The sequence below is a fragment of the Rana temporaria genome, chromosome 3 (genome assembly GCF_905171775.1).
Source record: "Rana temporaria chromosome 3, aRanTem1.1, whole genome shotgun sequence".
Classification (NCBI taxonomy): Eukaryota; Metazoa; Chordata; class Amphibia; order Anura; family Ranidae; genus Rana; species Rana temporaria.
Window position 1 is genome coordinate 81,713,732 of NC_053491.1, and position 20,248 is coordinate 81,733,979.

The following is a 20,248-nucleotide window of genomic DNA, read 5'->3' on the forward strand; positions in this document are numbered from 1 at the left end:
TTGTGCGGTGCCTTCCTGTGTATGTACGTGTTCTTTTCTCTGATAAGAATTCTATTGACCTCCTGTATCCACTGCCGGCTTGATGGAACCCGGGCAGACAGCCAGTATCTCGCTACAAGCTTCCGTGCTAAGTACAGAAGCCTAAGCAAGGCAGTGTACACAGGAGGCGGGTATAGGTCCTCGTCAATACCCCCCAGCAAGCACACCAGTGGGCTTGCCGGCAACTGGACCTGATAGGTAGAGTTAGTAATTTTGATCACAGCGTTCCAGTACCTCACTAGTTTGGGGCACCTCCACAACATGTGGATGAGGTCACCAGGGTGTGCCTGACATTTAGGGCAAATGGGTGAATCACGTCTACCCCATTGGTGCAATTGTACTGGAGTTCTATACACTCTGTGGAGAATGAACAAATGCGACAGTCTTTGGGCAGCTGAGACCGAAACCAAAGGCCCTGTACTCAATATCTGTTCCCATTGCTCCCCATCTATTGGTCCTATGTCTTTTTCCCATTTCCCTCTACAAGGAAGAACATCGGGTGCCTGTAAGGGTGCCAATAGTTGCAGGTACGCCCTAGAGATAAACCCCTTCTTCTCAGCGTCGTCAAAGACCGACTCCAAGAAGCGGGATTCCTCCCGTCGCAATGTGGAACAATGGCTTTGAGATCGAATTGCATGAGCTAGCCTAAGGTAGTGATAGTGCGACCCTTCCAATAAGGGGAATTCCTCCCTCAGCCTTTCAAAAGACTTCAGGGCCGCTCCATCGAAGATCTGGCGTAGGTATTGAATACCCGCAGCCTCCCATCTGGAGCAGTCCTGAATCTTGACTAATTCGGCATAGAACCTGTTCCTCCAAATGGGCGTGCTAGGCAGAAAACCAGTGATCCCCATCCTTTTCCTGACAGCTGTCCACAATTTTTTTAAGAGGCAGACCGTGGGGCCACCGTCCGGGACCCCAGGGAAGCCCATCTCCATATGTGACATTGCAGAGTACAAAGTGGTGGGGTCAATGAGCAGTGTTCTAGAGGGATCCGTCACCGTTGACCGGCTCCACCCTACAAAGTGCTGCAATTGAGCCGCATAAAAGTACGTCTGTGCATGGGGGACAGCCATACCCCCCTGATCTTTAGGGTATTGAAGGGTGAGGAGTTTTATTCTGGCCACTCTGTTGTTCCAGATAAGTGATCGGAACTGGGAGTCTATTCGTTGAAACCAACATTTTGGGATCCACATTGGGGTATTATGTAAGATATACAGCAGCTGAGGGGCCCAAACCATCTTAATCAGGTTTACCCGTCCCGTAACCGTTAGGGGCAGCTTACACCAGGCCGAGCATTTAGTTTTAAATTTGTGCAGTAGAGGCTTAAGATTTAGGGACACATAGTCTGTTGGGTCCTTGGTCACTACAATTCCTAGGTACCTAAAGGAGTCTACAATTTGTATCCTGGATGCTATCCCTGGCAATTCCGATGGTGGGCTGTCGAGTGGAAGGAGTACCGACTTATGCCAGTTAATGGCAAATCCAGAGAGCTCCCCGAAAGTCTCTATGAGTTGCATCGCAGCAAGCAGGGATCCCTCCGTATCCCCCAAATACAGCAGTGCATCATCCGCATACAAGGACAGTCTAGTCTCTCCATGCCTGCGTCGAAACCCCACTATATCAGGGGAAGTGCGTATTCTAGCAGCCAACGGTTCCAGTGCTAGGGCAAAGAGCAGGGGTGATAAAGGACACCCCTGCCTAGTGCCCCGAAACAAAGGAAAGGCCTCCGACATCTCATCATTTATCCTGATTCTCGCCGACGGGGCTGCGTATAGAAGTTGTATCCATTTAACAAAGTTCTCTCCCAAGCCAATTCTATTCAACACCGACCAAAGATATCTCCACTCGACGCTGTCAAAAGCTTTGGCAGCGTCGAGCGAGAGGATCGCCCTATGTCCCGAATTCTCCACCGGCATCTGGAGATTCAGGAAAAGTCTCCTGATATTCAGTGCTGTGGAGCGTGCTGGGATAAATCCAGACTGGTCCACATGGACCAGCCTAGCTATTACCTTGGACAGCCTTGTAGCTAAGGCTCGCGCTAAAATTTTTACATCAGAATTCAATAATGATATAGGCCTGTACGAGTCGGGCTGCAAAGGGTCCTTGCCCGGCTTAGGGAGTACCACCACCACAGCCTCACCCATAGAGGGTGGCAATCTACCTGCCTCAAAAGACTCCCTAAGTACCTCTAGTAACCCTGGTAAAAGTGTTCCACTATACCTTTTGTAGGTTTCTATGGGTAGCCCATCCGCACCCGGTGCTTTACTATTTGCCATTTGCGACACGGCCAGCGACAGTTCCTCCAATTTAAGTGGGGCATTCAGCATCAACACTTCCTGGGCCGTGACCTTAGGTAAGTTACAACGGTCCAAAAAGCTAGATATCGCCTCCTCGGTGGGATCCACCTTGGACGTATATACCTCCTTGAAAAAGTCTGTAAATACAGAGGCAACCTGGGCCTGATCACTGACAGTGTCTCCAAGCGGCGTTTGAATGGCGGCAATATGTGCTTTACCCTGCTGTGCTCTCGCTATAACTGCTAATAAGTGCCCTGTGTTCTCCCCTTCATTAAAATAAGTTTGTTGTATAAAAAAGCGTTTGTTTTCTGCTGCATTTAATGTGACCTGTTGATACATTGTCTGAGCCTCCAACCATTTCCTTTCCGTAATGTCTGAGGGATCCCTAATATATTGAGTCTCTGCTTCTCCAGCCATATTCATAACTGTATTTTCCCATTCTTTGGTTTTAGTCTTAATATTGGAGATCTGTTTAATGATGAGCCCCCTCAGGTGGGCCTTCAGGGCATCCCACACTATCGCTGGGTTAGCAGTGCCGTTGTTGTCTGAAAGAAAATTAGAGATTTCCCCAGAAATCGGGTCAGGAGATGGGAATAATTCATACCAAAATGGGTTCACCTTCCACATTCTAGATTGTGTTTGTTGACCAAACCTTGCACCCAATACCAGGGGGGAATGGTCTGATATATTCCTAGGGGCATACGAAATTGAGACCGTCCTATCTTGTGCCCCTGCATTCCCCAGGCAAAGATCTATGCGAGACAGGCAGTGATAGGTGGCTGAGTAGCATGAATACACCAGTACCCCAGGATTCCTCTCCCTCCAAATGTCCCGTAGGCCCAGCTCTTCGATCAGTTTGGCGAAAGGAGTCAAACCCCCCGTACTCGCCCCCCTCACCGACCTGTGAGAAAATCTATCCAGACACCTATCGAGCACATTGTTGTAATCCCCCAGTACCCATATAGGAACATTAGAGTGCAGGGCTATAAACTGGGAAAGCTTAACCAAGCACTCAGGAGTGTATGGGGGGGGTATATAAACATTAGCAATGATACAGCAAATTCCCATTATTTTACACAGCAGAAACACATATCGCCCCTGGTCGTCGATAACCGACTGTATCAACTCAAAGGGAGTAGTATTGGCTATCAGAATGCTAACCCCTCTGGAAAATGTAGAGTGGGTGGAGTGAAACTGAGTGTGGTACGAGCCTCTTTTGAGTGCAGCTAGAGTGTCCGGCTGCAGGTGAGTTTCCTGCAGACAAACAACCGCCGCCGCATGTTTCTTCAGAGCTGTAAACATGGCCACCCTCTTTACACCGTCACTCAGCCCCCGTACATTCCAAGAGACAAAGTTCAATACAGATGCCATGATTGAAGGGAACAGTTAAATAATATACAAGGCACTTTAAGAACATGTAGTGGAACAACGTAGCATATGGCCCAAGGCTCAAAGGTACCTTCCCTTTGTGCCACGACTTACTATCACTATTCCAACAATAAATATACAACCCAGCACAGGTAAATAGTAACATACCACCCACAGTTCTCGCGTGTAGAAGTCCATGAATATGACATGTCGCAGGCACACCTTTTCCCGAGTCCTCGGGTAGGTACTGGCAGCAGGCTGAAAAGAGTACAAAATCAAAAGGGGACAAGAAAAACTGAAAAAAAATGTAAAAAATAGGAAAAGCAAGGGAAAGGGGCAGCGAAAACAAAACACAGCTTTGCTGCACAAACTGATCCTCGCAGGACATGTGGGGAACTGGGGGGGCCCCAACGTCTCGGTACAAAGCAACGATCGAAGGGACTTGCATCTCTGTCTATCACATCAGGACGCAACAAAACAGTTTCTTCCAGAGTTCCGGCAGTCCGCCTGATCAGGAACTGTAAAACATATCAAGCCATAGATGTGAACCCCCTCTTGCGTCTTGACCATTAACAGGGAAAGCTCTTAACAACCATAGTGAGGCAGGCGAAGCTCAGCGGACAGGAGGGGGCGCCCCTCTTAGTGAGTGTTCCATTCTGTCTAGCCAAGCAGATGCCGCGGCGGGGTTTTCAAAAAAGTGGGTTTCGTTGTTGGCAACAATGCGCAATTTAGCAGGGTAGAGCATAGCATATACCACTTCATACTTCCTGAGACGCCTTTTAACATCTGTGAACTGGGCCCGTCGACGTTGCACCTCCGCAGAGAAATCGGGATAAAAGGATATCCTAGTATTATCTATTTTCATAAGGTCGCCCTTGGTTCTAGCGCACTGTAGAATGGCATCTCGATCTTTAAAGTTCAGGAGTTTAAAGAGAAATGGGCGGGGGGGTGCACCGGGCCTCGGAGGCCTAGCTGGGACTCTATGAGCCCTTTCCACAGCAAACATTTTTGAAAAGGTCTGGTCTCCAAATGTATCGGTCAGCCAGCCTTCAATGAAGGCCACTGGGTTTTTGCCTTCTGCTTTTTCTGGGATCCCTACCGCCCTTATGTTGTTCCTCCTCAATCTATTTTCCATGTCCTCTAAACGGGCAGCATGACCAGAAGATTGGGACTGTAAGTGGTGCATTTCTCTCAGTAATGGCGCCACATCGTCTTCCACATTACTCATCCTCCCCTCTAAATCAGCGGTGCGGTCACGGAGCTTTTGCATGTCATGTCTAAGCAGGTTAACTTCCAGTTTCACCCCCTTAATTTCCGTGGTCAAAGCAGTGATGGCCACTTTGCAGGATGTAACTGCTGACAATACATCCCTCAGTGTGGGTTCTGCCGTAGGCCCTGAAGAGCCTGGCTCCTCGGTGGTAGTAGGGAGGGGGGCCTGTGTACTCACTGCGTCCCACACGGCGGCATCCGCTGTATCCTCGGACCAGATCAGCCCAGAGGTCTCCATGTCCTCGCGCTCCAATCGGTCTGCGTGTAGTTGGTCCGACCGAGGAGGGGGATCCTTATTCCCCGGCTTGGTGAATAGCCGTATAGCCGCCTCCTTAGCCGAGCGCGTGGAGCGGGCGCCATCTTGCGCCGCATGGTCCGCCGTGATCGGGAGATCTTTTCCCCTCCGGGACATGTCTGCGCGTCGTCTCCGGTTCTCCAAAGGATAACAGACCTGCTTGGGTCCACGAGGGTAAGGCAGCAAAGTTTGCGGGGTCGTAGGATGGGTGTAGCAGGATTAGTTGCAGGATTTTCGGCGGAGCTAGAGCTCGGTGCGTCCTACTCCATCAGCTGCAAGCCACGCCCCCTACTATCTTATGATCGTTTAATAAAATATTTGAATGAGAAAAAATCATAAATGCACATATTTTTGCAGGGAAAACAATGTGCATTTATAAAAAAAAAATTGATGCAGGAGCTTATAAAGCATTGCACCACGATCAATGGATCGCTGATGCTATGCAGGACTCCTGCAGATCTGTCAGTGTATCTGCTTGTACGAGCAAGCCTAAAATACACTCTGAGGCCCCGTACACACGGCCGAGGAACTCGACGTGCCAAACACATCGAGTTCCTCGGCCAGTTCAGCCCTGAAGCCGCCGAGGAGCTCGGCGGGGCGAGAGCTCCCATAGAACAACGAGGAAATAGAGAACATGTTCTCTATTTCCTCGCCGAGCTCCTCGTCGGCTTCCTCGGCCGAAAGTGTACACACGGCCGGGTTTCTCGGCAGAATTCAGCCAGAAACTCGGTCGGAAGCTGAATTCTGCCGAGGAAACTGGTCGTGTGTACGGGGCCTGACAGGAAGAATCAATTAGCACCGTGGTAGTTCATTGAGAACTTCAAGCCGACAGGTGTCCCTAAATGAAGGAAAAATGCTGTGATATGTTTAAAACCAGCAAAAAAAAAAGTGCACATGGATAGGCAGGGCAATATACAAAACAATACAAAAGGTCCCTGGCATACATTTAAACTAAATTGCTTTAAATACTTAGGTTAAAAACATAAAATTGCAAATACATATGGGAGCCACATTGCCACATCAAGGTACCTGATAGATGTAATCACTGACTCTAACTATCTGAGATGCCAGATGGGACATATATGTCTCCAAGTGAGCCTGCTCTCTGTTTGAGCATTGCTATATAGTACTGTATATCTCCCATAGCTGGGAACTCAGATAGTTTAGAGTTATGCCATGTACACACGGTCGGAAACTTCGTCAAGAAAAACGTGGATTTTTTTAGACGGAATGTTGGCTCAAACTTGTGTTGCATACACACGGCCACACAAATCTTGTTGGAACTTTCAACCGCCAAGAATGCGGTGACGTACAAGACGTACAACGAGCTGAGATCAATGAAGTTCAATAGGCAGTTCGGCTCTTCTGCTTGATTCCAAACATGCGTGTTTTTTTGTGCGTCGGAATTGCATAAAGATGAGCGGATTTTCCGATAGGAACTTATTCCGTCTGAAAAAAAGAGAACCAGCTCTTAATCTTTTGTTGCCGGAAATTCCGACAGCAAAAGTCCGATGGAGCATACACACGGTCGGAATTTCCGACCAAAAACTCACTTCGGACTTTTCTTGTTGGAATTTCCGGACAAGAAGTAAATTCCTTTTTTAGGCCTAGGCAGGTAAAAAGTAGCTACAGTGACCACCGTATGGAGGATCTGACAGCTACAATATACCACTGTGGTGAAAACTGAAGTAAAACATGGTACTATTGGACAGAATTTGAATGTTTCCATGAATATTAAATCTAATAATGGGTACTTAGACCGTGTATATCTAAATCATATCTGGGCTGGTAACCATTCCTCCACCAGCCTACTTTCTTTTGCCTGATTTTCCAAATTTATCCTTAGCTTTACACAATCTGACTTGGGTTGGGTGTGCTCCTTCCATTCCCCCCCAGTTCTTATTTTTTTTCTCCTCTTCCACCACCTGGATTGAAAGTTGATTTACCTTACAGGTAAGTCATATATGTTTGTATTACCATAGCACCCCATCAAGGTGTTTTCCTATGATTACACTCCAGTTGTAATTTTATTTTATTTTTATTTTTGCTATACAACATGACCGTCATACAAAAAAATAAAGAATGTACAAACATTTTTAGTTATATTTCAGACAGGAGGCTCATATCTTATGCATTATCTTTCTTTATTAATGAACATAGCAGAAATTCAACTTTTAGTGAATTCAGGTAGAAAAAAAAGTCTTTGAAACTGAAGTAAAGAAAACTACAACACCCAGCAGCCCTCTGGCTGGATCTGCCAATCATGAGGCAGGACAGCCGGTATATAAGGGGCTGCCTCCTTAGAACCCTCCTCTTTCTTTCTGCTCATGGCAAGAAATTCAGCTAAGTACACTGTATTTTGTGTTTTTTCACTTGCTTCTATAATCTCTATTGTATTTAATTTTACCGGGTGGATACTTCCCCCACCTTTTTATTTTTGTGCTGGGGATATTCCTCCCCTTCGGGTGTCCTTGCAGGCTCCCACCTGCAATTCTTTTATTCCTCTCACTCTTAATACTTCCGTCTAACTCCTTTGCCCCCCTCCCCCCCCCAAACTTGCGGTTGGGCTCCGCTCAGCGCGCACCCTCTTGTCGGTGCGCTCTGACAGATCACGTTTTTTTCTCTCACACTGTGTACGGTATGGAGCGCGCGTAGTCTCGCGAGACGGCGCCATTTTACTGTAACAGCGCCGATTCGCGCCCTTCCTCTGTCACGCGCGCACTCTTCTCCGGGGGGCGCGTCACTAAGGGGGCGTGACGGAACATTCCCAGCTCTTCCTCCAATCACCTAGAGGCCCGTAGTCTCGCGAGACTACGTCCTCTGACTCTGGACCTCGCTCCTCCTGCACTGCTACGCCAGTGTGCGGCGAGCGGTGTGAGGTACGGAGCGCGGTCCCCTGGCATCAGGTTCACCATCAATGTTATTTAGGGAATTTATTCCCTGATCGATTATCCTTACAAGTTAGACCCTGGCTATAGGGAGAGGCTGACCTTTTTCTCTCCTGCAGCTGGGTTGCTAGGCAACCCTTACTCTTTTGGTACACTCTTATAACCTTATACTCTCTGTATAGCTGTGCTGTCTACCGACAGCTGAATCCTTTTGCTATGGCTACATAGGGCCCATACCCCTGCTAGTACCCTTGAGGAGGTAGAACCACTCCTAGATGCCCCAGTCTACCTCAGTGCAGCACAGATTCAAGAGCTGATCAGCAGATCAGTCCAGGCTGCCATGGCGTCGGTTGCCCCAACCCCGCCTGTACCACAGCCTGCACCCCCCATGTCCGGACCATCCGGCGATGATTTTCCGCCCATAAAGAAGGGCAAGGCGTCCCAAAAACGCCACCACATTAATGTGGCCTCCGACTCCCCGGCAGGGGAAGTAAATAACCTGCCTCAGGCAGTAACCTCCCAGGACTGCCGACCCACAACCCTCCCAGACTCCAATCGACCCCTGAGCCTCGGGGAGATGCATGTGCAGAGGCAGCGATCCGCTAGGCGGACTAAACCGGACTCATTCGTGGACTCTTCTCCAGAGTCGTCCGCGGAGTCCGAGGTGGCTGACGCCTTTGAGTCTGATGATGAATATGAGGGCAGTGGGCACATGGCGCTCCATGACGACGCCAACCCTGTATCCCAGGGTGAGACATTATTGGACTCTCGCGGAGAGCCCTTTTTCAATCCAGAAGCGATTAGCCACCCACGCTCCGGTGACTGGGCACCTCTGCCCGAGGTGGCCCAATACATCGAATATTGGGCCCGGAGATCGGTTGATAAAACCAACCAAAAAAAGTTGAGGGCGGAATGCCCCCGCCCCTGCATTGCCAAAAAGGTTGTGCACACTCCCGAGGTGGACCCCATACTTTTGAGGTATCTCACCAAACATGGGAAATATTCCAAGAAAGGAATAGAGAGGTCCTTTAGGACCATACAGGACCGAATCTTAGATTTATTCAGACCAATCACTAAAATCCTGAACCTCAGTGAGCAGGCTTCCGCCTCTGAACAACCAGTAGACCTGTCCCAACTTAGGGGCTGGGCCCAACGAGCAGTTTGCCTCCTAGGCTGCGCGAACACTACGTGTTCAATGGAGCGCCGCCGCTCAATCCTAATGAGGCTTGACCCCCAGCTGTCCCACCTAGCCGAATCAGAACCCGGCCCGGCCGCAGAAGGCATGTTATTCGGGGACACTCTGATTAAGGACATTAACAAGATGGTAGGGCTCTACTCCAGCTTGGATAAAGCTCAAACTTCTTTAAAAAAGTCTAATACCGCTAAGGTTTTTCCCAAGGCCGGCAGATACAAGGGCCGCTCTGCCGGCCGATACTTCTCTAACAGGCCATACCATAGGATTCCCGCTCAGTACCAAGCTCCGCAACCCTACCCAGTACCAGTGGCGCAACCGGCGCCTCCCCACGGACGCCCTTGGAGAGGCCGAGGAGGGAGAGGCTACCCCCGCTCCCACCCTACCTCCGGTGAGTACAACACACCTCAATTTTTCTCACATACCTATAGGGGGAAGAATGAGACATTTTATTCACGCCTGGTCTGCGATTACGGCAGACGCATGGATACTCGGTACAGTAGCGGGCTACCAGATAGAGTTATATTCACTACCAGAAATGGATATGGTCCCTCATCCCATTCGGTTTTCAAACTTGAACGTCGTTCTAATAGACAACGAGCTGCAGGACCTTCAGACCAAACAAGCGGTGGTAGAGGTGGACCCACGCTCTCCGGGTTTCCTCAGCAATCTCTTCCTAGTCAGAAAAAAGGGTGGCGGCTATCGCCCAGTGATAAACCTGAGAAATCTCAACCAACATGTCGTATACCGACATTTCAAAATGGAGGGAATCCACTGCCTGCGGGATCTCTTACGTCCCGGGGACTGGTTGGTGAAGGTGGACTTAAAAGACGCCTACCTCACGGTTCCCATTCATCCATCCTCCCAGCACTTACTTCGCTGTTTTCTACCCGTTCTTCCCCATTTCCTACGTCAAACCTCATCTCCCGGTTTCCTCGGCTACGTTGGCCAGATGGGTACGTTCAGTCATGGAAATGGCAGGGATTGACATCTCCCTGTTTGGTGCCTACTCCTCCAGAGGGGCGATGGCTACTAAGGTCGTCACCTCGGGAGGCTCCCTTTCGGACTTACTATTGGCGGCAGACTGGTCTTCAGCGACCACCTTCCGCCAATTCTACTTTAGACCGGAGGAACACATATCTATGTCGGTTCTGTAGATTATGTTTATTGTTATTATCACGTGTATACTGTTGTAGCTTTGAACTTGCATAAGATATGAGCCTCCTGTCTGAAATATAAATCTAGATTTTCCTAGCTTGTGACGGAAAATATTAGTTATACGAAGACAGGAGGCGAATATCTTCCCTCCCGACCCAACCCTATCACTGTGTTGTCTCTCTTGTTCCAGGCTATTGAAACACGCACCCTGCAAGTCGGAGGCTGATACGTTCCGGAGTTTCGTTACCACTATCCCCGTTGGGATTTCTGTTCCTGTTCAATCCAGGGGAGTTGGTTCATCACAGACCGGAGGTGGCGGTTCCGACTGCATCCAGATCCGGTGTCCCGGTTGACGTCAACTGAATCCTGTGCCGGAGTTCCAATTCCAGAGTTCCGGTGTTTCGAACTGATTCCTGTTCCTGAGTTTTCCTGCTGATTCGCTTAAAGAAAGAGGAGGGTTCTAAGGAGGCAGCCCCTTATATACCGGCTGTCCTGCCTCATGATTGGCAGATCCAGCCAGAGGGCTGCTGGGTGTTGTAGTTTTCTTTACTTCAGTTTCAAAAACTTTTTTTTTCTACCTGAATTCACTAAAAGTTGAATTTCTGCTATGTGCATTAATAAAGAAAGATAATGCATAAGATATTCGCCTCCTGTCTTCATATAACTAATATTTTCCGTCACAAGCTAGGAAAATCTAGATTTATAGTGAAATCTGTCTGTCAAGAATGCAACAAATATATTTTGACTATGAAGGAAGGCTTTTAAAAAGGGGAATACAAAAATGAACAAAAATATGATCTTTTTTTTTTATGGGAAAATATGGCATTTGACAAAGGGCACAGGTTTACACTGTCTGAAGGACATCTTTTTGCTGTTAAACACGCAATGAAAAAACTCTTTCTATAATCATTTCTGGCTTTGGCATAACAGTATTGTGTACACCAACATGTCACATCATGAGCGTACAACTACTGTGAAATGCATAGAATCCAGTCTTAAACAGGACACTGAGACCCTGTTTTATTGGTCACGGCACCAACTGGTCATCATGTGTTTAGATTAATTTATAAGAAACTGAACAAATACTGGAACAAGATCAGAAGACTCAGAAAAGGTCATTAGTTGCTTCTACTGCATAGCAATAAAATAATCTTGTTTACTGTGCTGTGAACCTTGTAAAAAGGACATAGTATGAAAGCAAACTATTGCCAGTTAAATAATAGTAACACATATTTTAAAAAGTTTTAAAAAGTTTAATGTCATCTTAGTTTACTTAGGACGAAGGCATTCAAGCTGTAGCCCGGGGGCTGGATGTGGCCCTTTGCTTGCCTTTATCTGGCCCTTGGTGAATTATTCCTCCAACAGACACCCTTGATGGGGCAATATTAAGTTGGTTGCTATAGGATACATTATTGTGCACATAGCTATTTTGCTCTGTTTCTGTAAATAAGGCTGTCAGGAAGATATTACTGCTCAGCATAGCTGTGACACTGCAACATGTGCATGCTGTGGTCTGTGGCCTTTTGTCACCAAATGGGCTACGGAAGCCTAGTCATGCCTAAATCCAGTGTTGAGTGGTATTCAGCAGTTTTCTGTTATGAGACCTAAACTGTCGCTAATGATTTTTAGCAACCTGACTTGCTGTTCCTTACTTATATATGTATAGTACAGAGGCCACCACCCACCCAATCAAAAGTCCATTCACTCCGTCTCCAATAAACAGTCTAGGGGTTGTCTTTTTGTGATTAATTGCTGGTAAAACTTGTAACAGGAGATCGGTTGAGCACATGAGATACTCCAAAAATGGTTAGTAATTGGCTGTGAGAGGACAATCATTTCCTTAAAGTGGCTGTAAAGGCAGAAGATAAAAGGCCTTCTGTGTGCAGTAGCCCCCCCAGCCCCCATAATATTTACCTGAGCCCCATTTTGATCCAGCGATGTCCACGAGTGCCTCGGTCGTCTGGGACTCTGCCTCCTGATTAGCTGAGACACAGTGGCGGCAATCAAACTCAATTATCCAATGAGGAGAGAAAGGGTCTGAACCGTGGCTCCATATTTGAATGGACACACAGAGCTATGACTTGGCACTGGTGCCCCCATAGCAAGCTGCTTGCCGTAGGGGCACTCAACAGGAGGGAAGCTCCAGTCCGGGTTCCCGAGAATAGGAGTATTTAGGCTGCCCTGTGCAAAACCACTGCACAGAGCAGGTATGTATAACATGTTTGTTATTTTTATACAAAAAAAAAACGAAGCTGTACAATCGCTTTAATCTACGGTGAATATTGGACAGTCTAAAGCCTCACAGCTGGTGACCATGAGGTAAATCTCTTTGGCATCTGGTTACCCAGCATCACTGCAGAGCTATTGGTATCCAGTGTAATCTCAGGAATACTGCACAGTATATGAATGCACTCTTCTCTAATCTTTCAATCCAGGACACTGCTGAGAATGGTGAATGGTCAGTATTTGAGACCCTATGAGAGCACTCTCATTCTAAGAAACCTCTGGCACTTAAAACCCAAAAGCATGCAGACACCAGGAATCAATTCAGGGCCTTTACTCAAGTCCCCAGGACAGCTCCCACCTTCCAGCCTCCTCCAGAAACAACCCAGTGAGTGAGTTATTCTTTTTCTAGACCAGATCCATTTGGTGACATCCTGCAGTCAGTTTCAGATCACTTTCAGGACCCAGATCTGCCACTTCTGAGATTCCACAGAACAGTAACACATTCCACAGGCTGCCACAGGGGCAGGAGTCCCCTGAAGCTTGGAACTCTCATTGCCCTCGCTCTAGAGCAGCAGAGTATTTATCAGCTTTTCAGCCACCATCTGGGCACACCTCCCCAGGCATTGGCTAAGGCTGATTATTTGAGTTCTCCCATTCTAAGCTCTAGAAACATCTTCTAGAGGCAGGGGGAAGCAATAAAACTCTTAGCCTGTGCAACCCTGAACAGACCAATAATCACTGCCCCCTTGATTGCAGAAGAAACCAAAAACGAAATGTACCTAGCACCCCACATTAAAATGGTTCTACATGTCTATCTTTAGTCTGGCACTACGCTGCTCATATGCTGACAACCTTGGCCTGAACTTGATCATGTGCCTGTCTCAAGTCTGGTACTGGTATTTCTTACAACCACCTGAGCCTGACTATGCATCTACTTTCTAAAGTATCTATTAGGCACTTATGTCACTCCACTGTCCTTGATTCTTCTGTCATCATTGGACAGTAGAAACAACCTCCTGCACTTGAGTATGGTGCCTAGAAATCTAATGACTCTTATTGTTTCTGTTTCACTTTTAATCCACAGGTAAGCTCCTCACCTTGCTGCCCTCCAAGAACCAGGTAAGTCCCAAAAAAACTAGATAGTAAACAGACACAAAGGGGACACACCTACCTAGCACATTCCCTTTATTTATAATTTATTGATCATAAAAGAGCAAATGATATTGTATACTCACAAACCAATATATGTATAATCTCATCAATAGAAAACCCAAGGATCAGGGACACCAGGGACTGCTGCATACACTACCATGCCCACCAGCAGTCTCCCCAGAGTTTAGAACGGCAGCAGATGTGAGTCTAGGGAGACTGCTTCATTGTTTTCCGACGGTGGGCATGGCAGTATGTGCAGCAGTCCCTAGTGTTCCTGTTTCTTGATTATGTATCGATGAGCATGTATATACAATGGTGTTGCATTGCTGGGAGGGGTGACACCATGTTTTACCGCAGCAGGTGACACCAACCCTAATGATGCCACCGTGTACATATATTGGTTTGTGAGTATAACATTTGTTCATTTATCATCAATAAATGATATATGCTAGGCTGGTGCGCCCCCTTTGTGTTTGTTTACTATCTAGCATATTGGGACTTCCCTGGTCCTTGGAGGACAGCAAGGCGAGGAGCTTATCTGAGGGTTAAAAGTGAAACAGAAATAATGCGCTGTGTATATGTTTACTATTTAGTGGTATTTGGACTCCTGCCATCATCTCCAGAAGCACTTGGACAAGAGGTACAAGAGAAGCCACCCTGACATTTTGGTCTTCACCAGGGGATGACACTAAAAATATAATATTTATTTGCAGAAAAGAGACAACATATGTGGGCATTTGTCAAGAAGGATGCATGTGTGGTTGTGTTGAAAATGTTTTTTTAAAATTGCTGTATTAAAACGTAAAAAAGTACATTTATTAACTTCATTGTATTATACAATGACAATAAAGTATGATCTAATCTTATTATCTCAACATAATAAAACACACTATATACAGTATATATATGTTTGAGATGTCCAGTGTTATGATTATGTAGTGTCAAGAAATTATCAAAAAAACGGAATCAAATTATTCGATTTGCTGGATGAATATACAAATTGGCTAGCATAATAAAGGACCAAGTACTAGTTCATTGTTCACACTGCAGAGCATGCTAGGGGTCCCCTGCATTATGAACCCCATTTTCTCAGTCCACTAGCTGAACTAGGCTTCTGTGTGAATTTTCACTTTCCAGTGAACTGGCAAAATTTTCTTTGATTTTTGTCTCTCATAAATCAATCAGATTGTTCGTAGTAGAGTCCTTCATCATGGGTTCTGCATTGGGTGAGAGTGTTTTCCTAAGAAGTCAACCCTGGGACCTAAAGAAAGATCTTCATAAGTCATGTGAGCAGCTCACATTGAAAAGCAAATGATCGGTATTTGGTCATGTTAGAAAGCCCCTGTGTGCAGTAACAGATAATGTACAGTACATTTACATGGTTTGAGTGATGCACAAATAACTTGAATAATTTGCTGTTATAAGGCCATGCATAGACATCTGCAATGTATTATCAGTTTTGCAGGTATTATAGGTCCCTTTCACATGTGCGGACCGTATGTCCGCTTTTTCATCCATCCGTTTGCGGATGAAAAAGGGACATACATTGGTCCCAATGAGATTGCGGGGGTCAGCGGATAATCGTCCACCTCCGCAAAAAGATCCAATTTTGCAGACGGAAGAAAACCCTATTTTTTCTTCTGTCTGCAGAGCGGGTCGGATGATCACGGACATACGGTCCGTGTTCATCCAATCTCCCCATAGGGGAGAGCGGAGAAAAGACAGGGCGGTCCCTGCACAGTGTGCGGTGACCGCCCTGTCATCCGCCGGCTCAGCGGGGATCACCGGAGCGATCCTCGCTGAGCATACGGAGCATACGGATTACTGATCCGCCCTGTGTGAAAGGGGCCTAAATGCCTTGGTTTTGTATTTTTTTTAAAAAGTTATTGCCATTTAAGATATAAAAAGGTACTATACAATCTCCAGAATAAAAATGTGCTCACAAGTACTGTTCCTCTCGTAGTTACATTAACATGTTGGGTTCTTCTATGATGGAATCTGAAGAGTGCCCCAGTAGAGGGCTCTTGGTCAAGGAGAGGACATTTGGTGGCACTTGGGGCTGTAGTCCACACTTATGTTAGGGAGCAAGCATATACAATTAAGACATAGGATCAAAGCTACCATGATCTTCTCTGTTGAGATTTATTTCACAAAAATAAAATAATCAGGATCAATATTCAGTGCCTTGAAAAGTATTCATACCCCTTGAAATTTTCTACATTTTGTCATATTAAAACCAAAAACATACATTTATTTTTTTGGGGATTTTATGTGATAGACAAACACAAAGTGGCACATAATTGTGAAGTAGAAAGAAAATGATAAATGGTTTTCAAAATTTTTACAAATAAATATATGAAAAGTGTGGAGTGCATTTGTATTCAGCCCCCTTTACTCTGATACCCCTAACTAAAATCTAGTGGAACCAATTTCCGTCAGAAGTCACCTAAGTGGTAAATAGAGTCCACCTGTGTGTACCGTAATTTAATCTCAGAATAAATAAAGCTGTTCTGTGAAGCCCTCAGAAACCTTAGTGAGCAAACAGCGTCATGAAGGCCAAGGAACACACTAGATAGGTCAGTGATAAAATTGTGGAGAAGTTTAAAGTAGGGTTAGGTTATAAAAAACATCCCAAGCTTTGAATATCTCACGAGGCACTGTTCAATCCATCATCCAAAAATGGAAAGCTTATGGCACAACTGCAAACCTCAAACTCGCTCATCGATGTCTTTATGGACCTTGTTGTTGCGCAGTCATGTTGGAATAGGAAGGGACCATCCCCAAACTGTTTTCGCAAGTTGGGAGCATGACATTGTCTAAAATGTATTGGTATGCTGATGCCATAGAAGTTCCCTTCACTAGAACTAAAGGGTCAAGCCCAGAAAAACAATTCCCCCCTCCACCAACTTATTTGGGGGGTGGCCCAATACTTTTGGCAATATAGTGTGGGTGAGCGAGTTTGGGGTGGAGGAACTTGACTGGCCTGCAGAAAGTCCTGACCTCAACCCAATAGAACACCTTTGGGATGAATTAGAGCAGAGACTGTGAGCCAGGCCTTCTCGTCCAACATCAGTGCCTGACCTCACAAATGTGCTTCTGGAAGAATGGTCAAACATTCCCAAAGACACACTCCTAAACCACGTGGACAGCCTTCCCAGAAGAGTTAAAGCTGTTATAGCTGAAAAGTGAGGGCCAACTCAATATTAAACCCTTGAACTTAGACTGGGATTAAAAGTTCATGTGCGTGTAAAGGCAGAATCCCCAATACTTTTGGCAATATAGTATAGGTCTCTCCCATTGTGTGCCTCCTATGTGTGCCTTCCCATTGTTAATTGAGTCACCTATTTTTCCTGTCTGTCTGCTCAGGAGGGATTCAGGTGAGGTGGGATTCAGTGGCGGCTGGTGTTTTTTTTGGGGGGGAGAAATTTTTATGAGTTTATAGTGGTATTTAAAACCACTGACCATTACCCAAAGGACGCTCAATCAGACACACAGACACACACACTTCATCCATCAAATCATAACCCCACCCACATTCATGAAGATTCCTTGACACCTTATACTCTGAAACTCTAAGAACACAAGACGCAATTCCTCTTTAAGTAGACACCATCTTGGAAACCACAGCAGCCATTCAAGGAAAATCTGGTAACTTAGACCAGCAGCCATTTTTGAAAGGGTAATTATATTGTATTAAATTGACCTTATATTCAGTTGTAAATATTGATTTATTGATTACTATAAACAGTTGGATAACTATTTCTTTTGAGTTGATAACCACCTTGTAGATTTTTCTGTAGCTTAATTTTTACATTATCATTTTTGCAATTTCTCTTTCTGTTGACATAGCAGACAGGAGAGTGGCTTTCCTGGGCTAAATCCCGTACATATATGGCTTTGCCCAGGAGAGCCACCAGAGGGCGCGCGAGTGCTGCCGGAGGCACATTATCATTTTTGGCATTTCTCTTTCTGTTGACATAGCAGACAGGAGAGTAGCTCTCATGGGCGAAATCCTGTACATATATGGCTTTGCCCAGGAGAACCACCAGAGGGCGCGCGAGCGCCGCCAGTGGCACATTATAATTAATGTAATTTCTCTTTCTGTTGACATAGCAGACATCTATTCTATTTCACGTTGTTGATCACTTACTTACCTGCAAAATAGTAAAATTTGTAAAAATACAGATGTTCTGTCTAATCGTCATATATACACGGTTATTGACTCTACAGGGAAGTTTTATCATTTCTGTGTCATTTAAAAATTACAACACTCCCATTAGCAGATGTTTCAATAAATGTTCTTGATTTTAAGTAACATTTATTTCTGTCAACCAATAGAGATAACTATTTTGTATGAATACATGTCTGGTGAATAAATCTCCTATTTTTAGTCTGTGTTCATGGCATTTAAATGTCTTTTTTTTTTTTTACTAGAAATGGCGGTGAGCTGCAATCTTTTACGGTATTGCGACTTTGCAGCGGACAGGTTGAACACTTTTGACACATTTCTGGGACCATTGACATTTACAGAGCGATTAGTGCTATAAATTTGCACTGATTACTATGTAAATATCACTGGCAGGGAAGAGGTTAACACTAGGTGGCGATCAAGGGGTTAACTGTGTTCCCTATGTGTGTGTTCTAACTGTGGGGGAATGGGACTAAATAGGAGAGATGACAGATCGCTGTTTCTACTTTGTAGAACACACAATCACTCCTGCCTGTCAGATGGAAGCATGCGGGCAGCTGTGTTGCTGCACGATTGCTTCCACACACCCCTGGTAATGGCATCCGGCCACCTTGTGTGTGCCCCTGCTATGTATCCTGGGCTCTGCTTACCCATCTGCGAGCTCAAGACAAACATAGAGGGTGCCACCGGGTAGAGGGAGCCGAGCCGACACACATGCGTTCCCCTCCCCTTCTTGTTGATGACCCGGAAAGCCTGTCAGCAAACCCAGGACGCAACCTGGGTACAGTACCTGTATGTGATTTTGTGCATGCAGTCAAGAGGACGAGTCACCACTGGGGTTTTTATTTTTTGCTAAGCAAACTAAAAAATACAAAAATTTGGGGGGAAGAAAACGTTTTTCTTTGTTTCGGTTATAAAATGTTATTTTCTCTTTAAACGGCACTGATGGGCACTAATGAGGCGGCACTGATGAGGAGGCACTGATATGTAGAATTGATGGGCACTGATAGGCGGCACTGATATGCAGCACTGATGGGCACTGATAGGCAGCACTGATGGGCACTGACAGGCAGCACTGATGGGCACTGACGGGTAGCACTGATGGGCACTAACAAGCAGCTGTGATGCGCACTGACAGGCCACACTAATAGGCCGTACTGATTGGCACTGACAGGTGGCACTGATGGGCAGTACTGATGATGAGGTAGTGATGAGATTCTGACAAGTATTACTGTAGGACACTGATTGGCACTGTGCTGGGTATTAATTGGCACTGATTGACACTGTGATGGGCACCTACAGCAGTTTCTGATGGGGCACTGACTGGCAGCTGATGGGCATCTTTTTGGCACATCTGATGGGGCTGTGCTGATAATCAATGATTATCAGCACAGACCACCCCTCTGACAGGGAGAGACGCTGATTGTCTCTCCCTGTCAGCGCCAACCTGAGGAATGCTTTTTACCGGCACTTCCTGGTTCACGCGATGATCAGTTGTGATTGGTTACAGCTGATCACGTAGTAAGAAGCCTCTGTCAAAGGCTTCTTACAATTCCGAGCATGTGCACTGGGATTCATGTGCGCCGTTCGTAAAAAACATAAAATACGCTGGGTCACCATTCATTTAAATTAAAACACGCCCACATTATCCCCATTTGAATTAGGTGGGCTTACGCCGGCCCACATACGTTACGCTGCCGTAACTTAGGGCGCAAGTTCTTTATGAATACGGAACTTGCGCCCTAATTTACGGCGGCGTAACGTATCGGAGATACGTTACGCTCGCACTAAATTACGCAGGGCTATCTGAATCTAGCCCATAGTGTTTTGGAGGGTTTATGTAATCTTCTGGCCCAAAAGGGATTTTTTTGCAAAAAAAATGCAAAAACGGCTCTGGCAGAGAAAGAGTTAAGTAAGGCTTTCATTCTTTCTGCACAAAAAACAATGGAAAATATTGTAGGCTATATATATAAAATGAATATTAATTTTAGGACACACTGGAAAGACGACAACACTTTAGATAACACAGCTTTTGGCTACAGTAAGTTGCATTTGGAGTAACCTGAGGCAATACATAAAACCATGTCATTTTGCTGAGTATAATTTGTAAAGCCATATACAGTATACTATGTATTGAGCATGGTATTTTGTACAATATGCTAGAGTTCACCTCAG